General features: G+C 35.9%; 1 pseudogene; it reads right to left on the reverse strand.

Annotated features, from left to right (window-relative positions):
- Positions 1 to 6,419, reverse strand: part of LOC101651724 — a 7,742-nt pseudogene extending 1,323 nt beyond the window's left edge.
- Positions 6,420 to 12,307: the final 5,888 nt, after the last annotated feature.

The following is a 12,307-nucleotide window of genomic DNA, read 5'->3' on the forward strand; positions in this document are numbered from 1 at the left end:
AACAGTCTGCGGTATATTAAATCTTCTTCATCTACCCAATAATTCACATTTATCGATTCTCCTTTGCTTTTTATTATTTTCCAGCTTTTCAAGGCAGATAAGAAAATTGAAAATACTATGGCATGGGTCAAGAATTTCTTAGTATTCTAAGGGGCATCTTTACTTTTAACACTCTCAATAGGTCTTATAGAGTAGAGTTGCCCAATGCAAATCTTGATTGCAACTTCCATGAAGTTGATTGTAGATCCAAGTAAAATGAAATAATTGACAACTTCAACATTTTCTCCGTTTATCATGTTGTTCACGGGTCTAGCTATGAGGGTTTTTGTTTTCTTTATGTTGAGCTAAAATCCATATCTAAGGTGGTAGTTATTGATTCTCACCAGTAAGTATTTTAAGAACTATTTGTTTTCATCAAGGAAGTTTTGGCATCTGTATATCTAAGGTTGTTAATGAATTTTCCTTCAATACCAAAGCTGTATTCTCCTTCATATAGTTCACCTTCTTGGGCTACTTTATTTATTTATTTATTTTCAAGCTAAGTAAGTATTTTATTGTACATAAGTGGTTTAAAAACAGAAAACATTTCCAGGTCCAGACATCTGCAGGAGTATGTGAGAAAATGATTCCACTCGAGTCTGAGGAAGCCATATTCTCTGAATGAAGGCGTAAGCTCACCCCACGTCCTGCAGTAAATACTCTTGTTTGTCATAGACTTGGAAGTATGTCATAGGCTTGGAAGTCCTGTAGCACCTGTAAATGTATCTTTTTAATATGTAGACAACATACTTCTGATATATAAGGAAAATGAAAAAATTTAGACTGTTAATGCATTTCTTATTGTACGCTGGGCTTGCCTAGTTTACAACCAGGTAAGAATCACCATATCCAAAGAACGTCTTTACAATAGTAGATGACTCCCTGGCAAGTGAATGATTTTCTACTGAAATAGATGAGAAAATTTGCATTTTTGTTGTCACACTGAATTTCAGTATTCTGCAATCCAAGAAAGAATAAATCGAGGCATGGTCATGAGTTCGGGATTATATATATTACAATTTTCCTTGTTATAATACATTTGTGGTTTTATGATAAAAATAACTCAGGGATATGAAATTCAAGCTGATTTGAGTAACTGTCACAAGGAAAAAAGATGCATTTCTGAAATGAGTATTTTCATTTAATTCCAGAATCTCAAAACAGCATTAGACCTTGGCCCTGTTTGAAAAATTCAGTTAAACACTAAGCTAGCTAAATAATCCTCTCGTAAGGTTTAAACACAATTGTTATACAAAATGTTTTCCCTCCAATCTCAATCTTACATACATGGGAGAGGTGAGGGGAAAGGCAGACAACTTCGTTAGCAGCATATATGGCTAACTCCATCAACCACCTTCAACTAGTGTGTCCATTATTGACTCCATTAAAAAGAACTGGGCTAATATCAAAAGTTACCCACTTCATAAGCCAAAAGACAATGATCTTAGGGTTACAGTGAGTAAATTTTTTTTTAATCAATTTACTGGGGCTCATAAAATTCATCACAATACATAGATCACACACACACACACTAGGCAACTATCCAGAAACTCACCATGAGTAAGTACTCCCAATGTGGGATAGGAGGTTCTCTCTGGTCACAGTGAATTTTTTCCTTAAAGCAGTTTAGCTCGAACCTTGTTTTTTTGGTGATGGATGACTTAAGAGAACAGCGTGTGGCTGTGAAATTTTGTTTCCTGAGCAGGAAAAATGCCACAGAAACTATTATGATGTTGAACACAGCTTACAAGGACATCACTATGGGAAAAACTCAAGTCAATAAGTGGTTTTCTCATTTCAAAAAACATCCCAAACGGTGAAAATGTCAACTTGTAGGACATTTAGAATTCATTCCACCATATCAGACTGTTAAACAAGCTTTCAATTTAGCAGTTTTGAAAAGATTGCATAACAGTGTGTGCCAAAAAACCCCTGATTTGTGGCAGATGGGGGACTGGTTTTGCCATGACAATGCACTGCTAATCTGATTTCTAGGGAAAAAAAATGCTAATATGTCTCCAATAGACTATTTAGGGGATAAATAAATATTTGTAAGTGAATGAAGAAAAATGAATGCAAAAATATATAGATATACAATTTATCATGCTCACCATTTGTGATGTTTTAATCAATGTCTAGTTAACGGATTTCACTGGCATTGGTCTTTTATCATGTTACTCCGTTTATCTTATCCTCTAAAACTAGAATAATTATTGACTTTTGACCACGTCATAGAGACTCTGAAATTCCATCTATTCAAGATATTATAATACCAACAATTTGACCACAGATGGTTTTCGCCTACCAGAATTATTATATTATTTATTATGGATGATTTTTTAAATCCTTATTAGTACTCACTCTTGGCATCAAAATGATTCTGACTGATAGGACAAGTTAGAACTGACCCTGTGGGTTTCTAAGACTATACCTCTTAATGGGAGTAGAACGCCTCATTTTCTTCCACCAAGTAGTTGGTGGTTTCTAATAGCAGACCTTATGTATAGCAGTCCAACACATAAGCACAAAGTCACCATATTGTTCCGAATTCAATAAATGGGTACAAACATTACTTTCCATTAGGCTATTCGTTTCTCTTTCTATTATGTCAGGCAGAAAAAAAATCAGCATTTTTCTGATATGGTTATTCTTTCAGTCTTCCATCATCTATTTAATATATTTGCCCAATGTGCTCTTCGGACTTTTCACTTATATAATCCATATAATCCAGCTTCTCAGTTTATTTGCTCAGTATAGTGAATAAATAGGAGTATCAACTAAAAGGGACACCTTTCCTAATTTTAAACCATGCAAAATGCCCTGGTTTTGTTCGAACAATTGCCTTTTGGTCTATAAACAACACATTTAATGTAATTTGGAATGAAAATATAATGGATTTTTTCCAGCAAGTGTTGAAGCCCTGTTACACACAGACCTCGTGAATAAAATTAAGTGTATTGGAATTCCAATTCCAATTCTCTTCGATGTTATCCACGTCTTATGATTCACATTCCAAAATGCATTTTCAAAATTGATGAAACACAGGTAAATATATGTCTAGTATTTTCGATCTCAGGGCATAAGAACATTATTCTTCATTCCATGTTTCCTTCTACCCAGCTTGAATTTTGGTTTCCCTATTTGTACACTGCTGCTACTGTTTTAAATGGTCTTCAGCCGGAATTTTTCTTGTATGTGAAATTAGTTATATTGTTTGATAAGTCTTACAGTATGCAGAGTCACCTTCCTTTGAAACAGACATAGATATGGATCTTTTTATACAATTCACCAGGTAGCTCACTTCCAAATTTCTAGACATAAGCAGTGAGCAACTCAAACATTGCATCTATTTGTTGAAAATCTCAAATACCAGAAAGTTTGGATTTCTTTCTACAATACCATATTTGTTATCACATATTAAATGTTGAAATAGTTTGGTATCTACTGATACTGTTGGTAGACTGACTCTATGTATTTATATATTCCAGTTTCTTTTGATATTTCCTGTGAAATTGAATATTTTGTCCTAATATTCTTCAATTATTCAATTTTAGGTTTTACCTTTTCTTACTTTTTTTTTTGCTTGAAAATGGCAAGCATGTTCTTGACATTTGGTTTTCTAATTCCAAATCTTCATACATTTTATTATAATAATTTTATTTTTCTTGTTTAGTCAACATTTGAAAGTGTAGATCCATTTATTTTATTCATCATTTCTTCCTTTGGCTTTAGCTGCTCTACATTCTAGAGCCAGTTTGCTGATTCTCTTCTGACATCTATTGTGGTCTCTCTCTCAGTCGCTTTCTTCCTTTCTTGTCTTTTCTGTAACCTTTTATTCTTTCATGTATGATGCATGCTTATCATTCCATATGTGTTCTAGTCTTCACTTACTAGTATTTAATGTTCATGTATGATGTACTTTTATCATTCCATATGTGTTCTTGTCTTCACTTACTAGTATTTAATGTTCATGTATGATGTATGTTTATCATTCCATATGTGTTCTTGTCTTCACTTACTAGTATTTAATGTTCATGTATGATGTAGGTTTATCATTCCATGTGTGTTCTTGTCTTACTTGCTAGTATTTAATGCATCCAAGTTATTCTTCAGATGGGCTCTAAATTCTGATGGGATTTTCTCAAAATCATCTATTTGCTGCTGTCTCTCTCTCTCTCTCTGTTTATTTTTCAGTTTCAAGTTGAACTGGCATATTAGCAATTTATGGTATTCTGCAGTCAGGCCCTAATCTCACTCTGATAGCTGATGGGGAGCTTCTCCAGGGCTGCTTCCACAAATATAAACTTTGTGGTTTCTATCTATTCCATCTAGAGAGGACGACATCACAGTAATTATTTATTTTGTTGAAAAAGGTATTAGACGGTATCAGAAGAATCTATTATGTGATCTCTACTACCATTATTATTAATTTTTATTTGGGGCCGTATATATGTATATGTGTTTAATCATTTTATTGGGGCTCATACAATTTTTATCACAATCCATACATATGTCAATTGTGTAAAGCACACTTTTACATTCATTACCCTCATCATTCTCAAAACATTTGCTTCCGGCTTGAGCTCTTGGAATCAGCTCCTCATTTTTCTTCTCTTTTTTGTTTTCCACTCCCTCCCCGCTCCCCCCTCCCTCAAGAACCCTTGATAATTTATAAATTATTAGTTTATTGTATCTTACACTGTCAGATGTCTCCTTTCCCCCACTGTTCTATTGTCCATCCCACAAGGAGGAAGTTATATGTAGATCCTTGTAAGTGGTTCCCCCTTTCTACACCCCTTCCCTCCTCCCTCCCGGTATCACTACTCTCACCACTGGTCCTGAGGGGTTCATCTGTCCTGGATTTCCCTGTGTTTTCAGTTCCTATCTGCACCACTGTACATCCTGTGGTATAACCAGGTTTATAAGGTAGAATTGGGATCATGATAGTGGGGCGGGGGGAGTGGGGAGGAAGCATTTAAGAACTAGAGGAAAGTTGTGTGTTTTATTGATGCTACACTGCACCCTGAGTGAGTCATCTCCTCCCCACTACTCCTCTGCAAGGGATGTCCAGTTGTCTACAGGTGGGCATTGGGTCCCCATCCTGCACTCCCCTCATTCATAATGATATGATTTTTTGTTCTTTGGTGCTTGATACCTTCGACCCCTCGTGATCACGTAGACTGGTGTGCTTCTTCCATGTGGCCTTTGCTGCTTCTGGGCTAGATGGCCACTTGTTTACCTTCAAGCCTTTAAGACCCAGACGTTATATCTCTCAATAGCAGGGCACCATCATCCTTCTTCACCACACTTACTTATGCACACATTTGTCTTCAGTGTTTATATGGGGAAGGTGAGCACACAATTATGATTTTTGTTCTTCTGTGCCTGCTACTTGATCCCTTCAACACCTCATGATCACACAGGCTGGTGTGCTTCTTCCTTGTGGACTTTGTTTCTTCTTAGCTAGATGGCCACCTGTTTACCTTTAAGCATTTAAGACCCCAGGCGCTATATATTTTGATAGCCGGGCACCATCAGCTTTCTTCACCACATTTGCTTATGCTCACGCTTGTCTTCAGCTGTTTGTCTTCAGTGATAGTGTCAGGAAGGTGGGTATCATGGAATGACCCTCTAGTTGAGCAAAGTGTTCTTGTATTGAGGGAGTATGTGAGTGGAGGCCCAATGTCCATCTGCTACCCTGCTACATAGATTTATTTCCCTGTCATCATAAATATACTTACCTACGTACATGCCTGTATTTAGGCATCTATGTATGCCCTTTGCCTCCTACTTCTTTCCTCTATTTCCTTTTGCTTTCCTCTTGTCCCACTACCATGCTCACCCTTCATTTGGGTTTCAGTAATTCCTCTAGGTTACAGCACCCTTGATCACTCCCTACAGTCCTCCCACCCCCTCCTTGCCACTGGTTTTGAATCATTCATTGTTCCCTTGTCCCTGGGTTGGTTAACAACTCTTCCCTTCCCCCACCTCCCACTCTCCCATGTCCTCCAGGAACCATCTGTTCAGTTGTTTTCTTCTACACATTGTTTATCCAACCTATCTTATCTAGATAGACCTGCATAGATAATAATAGGCACATAAAATTGCCGGTGTTCTTGAAAGCACCAAACAAAGTGACACATAAAAACAAGGCATCAACGGGAGCAACAACAACAAACTGACAAACATAAAAGCCAATGACATACAAAATCTGAAAGAAAAAAAAGAAAGAGTGAAAGAAAGAAAGAAAGAAAGAAAGATAGGGGGAAAAAAAGAAAAGAAAGAAAAGCCTGCTCATAGCTCAAGGTCTGTTTGCTGACCTTTAGGAGTGTTTTCCGGATAATGGCAGATTCTCCTTCTTGTCTAACTTGCATTCCCATCACCAATAATTATCAATTCATCTCAGTTCTATGCAAGCCCAATTTCAGATGGCAGAAGTTGAGATATTTTCAATTTTCTCATCAGGGATTCATATATAAATTTAAATGATAATCATATGAACTTGTTTTTCTTGGAGACCTATTGATAATACCCTTCCACTGACAACATTGTTCTTCAGTGTAGATGTGGGAATGTCTCTTTAACAATTAATGTGATATTCTTCATCATCTATTTGTCATACCTGGTGCTATAGGACATTTGATTGCCTGTTGGGATATGGTCAATACCAGTCCTGTATACCTTAAAAATACCTACAATATTGATCTTTATGCATTGCGCTTCATTTGATGACTGTTTTCCTAGATTTTTACTGTGTACATTCCACATTCCAAAACAAATTGTAAGGCATTTGCTGCACTTTGTTCTTGACTGAACTTACTAATTTTGCTATTATATGATATTTTTATTGTTTGTTATAGAATGATTTTGATTCTTTAATTCCACAAAAAATATTAATATAATGCACAGTCAAATTATGATTGAATTCATTTCCAGCTATTTTGAATTAGTAATCTTATTTTCTTTTGAATGTATTCTAAGGAAATATATTTGAGCAAAGTTTGACAGTTTCACATTTAGTGTTTGTTTGCTTGAAATTATCCTACTTTTAACATCTTACAGAATATATTTTCTTATTTTCATTGGTTCTATGAATAGTTAGCCCTCAATCTATTTTATTATTCTTTTGATGGGGACTTTTTTTTCCTTGATGTTATTATAATTCTTCCTTTATCTTTTGACATTAAATCAGTGCATGAAAACATTTATTGGTTTTCGTTTAATTACCTCTGCAGCATTAAACTACTTTCAAGTAATTGCCTTTTTTCATCTTTCCTCTATTTTTTGAACTGTAGATAAATACTTTAAGTTATATTTACCATTTTTCTTGCCCCCTTCAAAGGCTCACATGTATCCATCTATATAATGTACTTAGCTACATGAGCTTATTTAGTAAATGTGTATATAATGGTGTATGGATTGTGATAACATACTTCTATTGTGTTTTTAATGCCTTTCTGCTTCTAAACTGTAATTTATACTTAATTTTAATTCCATGTCTCATATCGTTAAACAAATTAGACATTTATTTTGCATTTTTGATCTATGACCTTAGTATTTTTTATGGCTCTTTGGCTTATGATAGCTTCTCCTCATGATGCTTTGTTTCTTTATGTGGTATATAGTTTATGTATGTGTTTGTGTGTGTGAACAATTAACTGTATATGTCCTTTATATGTAATCTGCTGTTTATTCAACATTAAATGTAAGAACAATCTTGCGGATGCTGCAGGCCCTACATGGTTTATCTTCCTCATAAGGTTGATATGGATCAGAACTAACTCAATAGTACTTATCAATAACTTCATAGGAACATTATGTGACCTGTGTTTGGATAGTTATTGTCCTGAAAAGATAAAAAATGTTCACATGTCCCACATGCCCAGTAAGACTCTATTTTCAAATATTTAAATGTCTAAATCATGTAGTTTATCAATGACTGAAAGATATGTGAAGGGTATGTTTTGGTTGCTTATTGGGAGAGTTATTTTCTTTATTTTTAAAATGGGAGTGAATGGGTGAGTGAAGATAATTTTATTAAATTATTATCATTTAAAAGGCATATCATCACATTCCCTTTTGGATAATGTCATCTTCAGGAATAAGCAATGATAGCCACTCACTTCCAATTCCAACATTGCTACCTATCTGATGTATGCACATTCAACTTGCACTCACCATCTTATGAGACCTAGGGATGGTAAACAAAATAGTTTAATGATGTTTCTTACAGAGAAATAGTTAGATGATGAGACTAAATACATTCATCTGGTGTGATGCGGCCCTGTGCTACTGTACTTAGCAAGAGCAGTGGTTTATCTCCATTTTCTGTTTCTCCCACCACGATGCCACCACCCCTTGGAAGATTCCATCAATATTGATATGAGTCCCCGGAAGCCCCAAAGCTATTTTTTCTGTGTGAACTAAAGGTCGACAAAGATGATCGTGTTATGGTGGGTAAGGATGAAAATAAGCACCAGCTATCTTTAAGAATCGTCAGTAGGGGTGCTGGTGCAAAGGATGAATTACAGTGTTGCAGCACGACAATGACTTATGAAGGCAGCCCAATTACAATAACATGGCGACATTGAAACTGTCTGTACAGCCACAGGGCTCTTGGGGGATGGGTTAAGTGTGGCTCAGAGCCTGTGGATATTAGTGGACAGCATGTAGTAGCTGCGGAGGAAGTTGCAGAGTCTTTTCAAAGGTTTAGCCAGCATCCAATGGAATCCTCCACTTTTCAAATTATCTTCCAGTTCATTATTTGGGAGGAATCACAACATTTAACAAAGTATTAGATGAAATTTTTACTAAAATGTATCTTTTGCCCTTTTTTGTCGATATTAATATCTTAATGTTACAGAAAGATAGCCTGGTCCTTAAATGCTTATAAACAATGAATTGTTTTAATGAGCTCAAATAGTTTACATGAATTCTCAAATTGCAATGCACGTCATGAGGAGCCCTGGTGGCATAGTGGTTATGCATTGGGGTGCTAATTGTGAGGTTAGCAGTTGGAAGCTGTTCCCCAGGAGAAAGCTCAGGCTTTCTACTCCGCTGCAAAGGTACCGTCTCAGAGACCCACCTGGGGCAGCTTCCCTTCTCCGCCAGGAACCTCAGGAGTCAGAAATGAGTCAATGGAAGTTTGATGTTTTGGTTTTTGGTTCATAGAACATTGGATGGTAACATTGACTATTTCTTACAGTCCTGTCAACATTGTTGATAAATCAAGCATTAGTATCAGTGCATTTGACATCATATAAATTAATAAGGCATATTTGATGGGTATAAGAAAAGTGTTCTAAATTCTAATATGTGATTTAGTATATGTCGTGTTCATTTGTTATTTTCCTCTGTTGAAATTTTGATTACTTTATGACTAAACATTGGAGATTATTTAATAACATGAAGCTTTTTAATTTTTAGAGCTGATATATATTATAGTCGAATATATATTGACTAGAAGAGAGTCAATGATTGATGTCAAATTTTTGACACAACATTTCTGCCTTCTAATTTAAATCACAGACCAACACGTAACCACTACACCACCGGGGCTCCTGCACAGCCAGCCAGCAGCCTCCTTTTGGCCACTGCTATTGAGCATCTCTGTTATCTCTTTCCACAGATGCAGTCAATTTGATTTCTGTGTGATCCGTATGGAGCAGTTCATGCGTATCCTCACCTTTTGTGTTCTAGACAAAAAGGCACTTACAATGAAGATGTTATTGGTCTTGCAAAATCAACCACGCTCTCTAGTTCATTTCTATCACCAAGCCATATTTTCCATCTATTCTTTCTTTTTTGCTTCCAACTTTTCCATTCTAAGTACCAATAATTATCAGTGCATCTTGACCGCACATTTTGATTCATTTTAAACTGAAGACTCTGATAATATTCTTCCATTTCTGCATCACTAGCTTTAGGATGGCACAGACCAGCATTGCATTTTGTTCTCTTTGTGTAAGCTTTCTACTCCAGGAATGAGTCACCGTCTGCGAAATCCAAAGGGTGTCGCTGCGGATCAGCACTGACTTTGGGGCAGTGAGTGAGAGGCTGGCTGTGGACCAGACCATTGATTGGTTTTATGTTAGTTCCATTTGAAGTTGGAGAAAGTTAAACAAGTCCACAATTAGGATCTTTCTATAACTGGTAACCAACATAAAACACTACTATTTGTTTGTATATCTCTTCTTTATTTTTTAAAAAAGTGAAACCATTCAAAATTGTCTTTTTGTAATTGACTTCCTCCTCTAAACATAAGGTCCTCCAGATTTGCCCATATTATGATATATTTTGTAAACTTATGTTATTTGATAGTTGTGCAATATTCCATTGTATGCAGCATAGTTTATTTATCCATTCTCTGTTGATGATCCCTTGGTTGTTTCCATATTTTTGCAATTCTGACTAATGCTGCAATGAACATAGATGTGTTCACACAGCTCCTGTATCTCTGGGGTAGACACCTTGGAATGGGTGGCTTTCTCACGGTACAGTGTAAACTTTTCTGACGAATGATATACTATTTCCCATAGTGGATATGCCAATCTCTCCAGCAATGCCTTTTAATAATTCCTGCGATGTCACCAACATTTTCTGTTGCCTGTTTTAATTTCATTTTTATCTGTTTTTGTACATTTGCTTAATATTTTTAAGTGATACTTTTTTAGATGTGAGATGGTATCTCCTGTAGTTTTGATTTGCAACTCTTTGATAAATAATGATCACAAGCACCTTTCAGGTGTGTATTAGCCAAAAGAATGCCCTTTTTGGGAAAACACCAGTTCTTGTCCTTTATCCACGTTTTGATTGGATTACTTGTCTTTTGTTGCTAAATTGAAATATTCTGCACACTTAAGAGATTAGGTACTTATCCAATATGACATTGCTAAAGATTGTTTCATATCCTCTATGTTCTCATTTTTCTATTTTATTAAGGTATTTTTTAATATGAAAAAAATTAATTATTTTATTGGGGGCTCATGCAACGCTTTTCACAATCCATATATACATCCATTGTATCAAGCACATCTGTACATCTGTTGCCATCATCTTCTCAAAACATATTCCTTCTACTTGAGCCCTTGGTATCAGCTCCTCATTTTTTCCCTTCTCCCTCCCCACTCCCCTCTCCCTCATTAACTCTTGATAATTTATAAATTATTATTATTTTGTCATATCTTACACTGTCTGATGTGTCCCTTCACCTACTTTTCTGTTGTCCGTCCCCCAGGCAGGAGGTTATATGTAGATCCTTGTAATTGGTTCCCCCTTTCTACCCCACCTTCCTGCCACCCTCCTGGTATTGCCACTCTCACCACTGGTCCTGAAGGGATCATCTGTCTTGGATTCACTGTGTTTCCACTTCCTATCTGTACCAGTGTACATTCCCTGGTCCAGCCTTATTTGTAAGGTAGAATTGGGATCATGATAGTTGGGGGTGGGAGTGGAGGAAGTATTTAAGAACTAGAAGAAAGTTGTATGTTTCATTGTTTTTACTCTGCACCCTGACTGGCTCGTCTCCTCCCCGCGACCCTTCTGCAAGGGGTTGTCCAGTTGTCCACACACGGGCTTGGGGTTCCCAGTCTGCAGTCCTCCTCGATCCCAATGATATGACTTTTTTTTATCTTTGGTGCCTGATACTTGGTTTTATTGAGGTATTTTGATGAGTACAAGTATTTTATTTTTACGAGGTCATAGTTATCTGTTTTATTCTGGTTTTATTTGCATTTACCTTTGTGTTGAATATGATATTTTGCCATAAATTAGGTCTCCTATAATAAGTCCTATATTAATTTTCAGGAGTTTTATTCTTTTTAACTTTAACAATTATTTGAGCTATGTTACGTTAATATTTTTCTACAGTGTGAGGTATAGATGATTTCATTTTTTAAGCAAATATATATACTGTTTTGCCTGTATATCAATGGGCTGTTTCCACTGAATACACCTTTACTTGTGTTTAAGACTGTAAGACCCTAGATGGGCAGATTTATTTCTGAGTTCTCCACTCTGTATCATTGTTCTATGTGTCTGTCTTTGAACTAGTAATGAATTTTGATGCTATAACTGACATATTTTGTGACTGGCAAGTGTGAGATCTCATAGTTATTATTCTTAAATGCTGTTTTTGCTATTCAGGATCTCTTTCTTCTCCATGTACAGTTGATGATTATATATTTTTTCTCAATAAATAATGCTATTAGAATTCAGACTGACGATATTATATTTATAGATCACAGAGACTATTATGGACATTTTAACA

The sequence above is a fragment of the Echinops telfairi genome, unplaced genomic scaffold (genome assembly GCF_000313985.2).
Source record: "Echinops telfairi isolate 266 unplaced genomic scaffold, ASM31398v2 ScPeMD7_7469;HRSCAF=8507_1, whole genome shotgun sequence".
Lineage (NCBI taxonomy): Eukaryota > Metazoa > Chordata > Mammalia > Afrosoricida > Tenrecidae > Echinops > Echinops telfairi.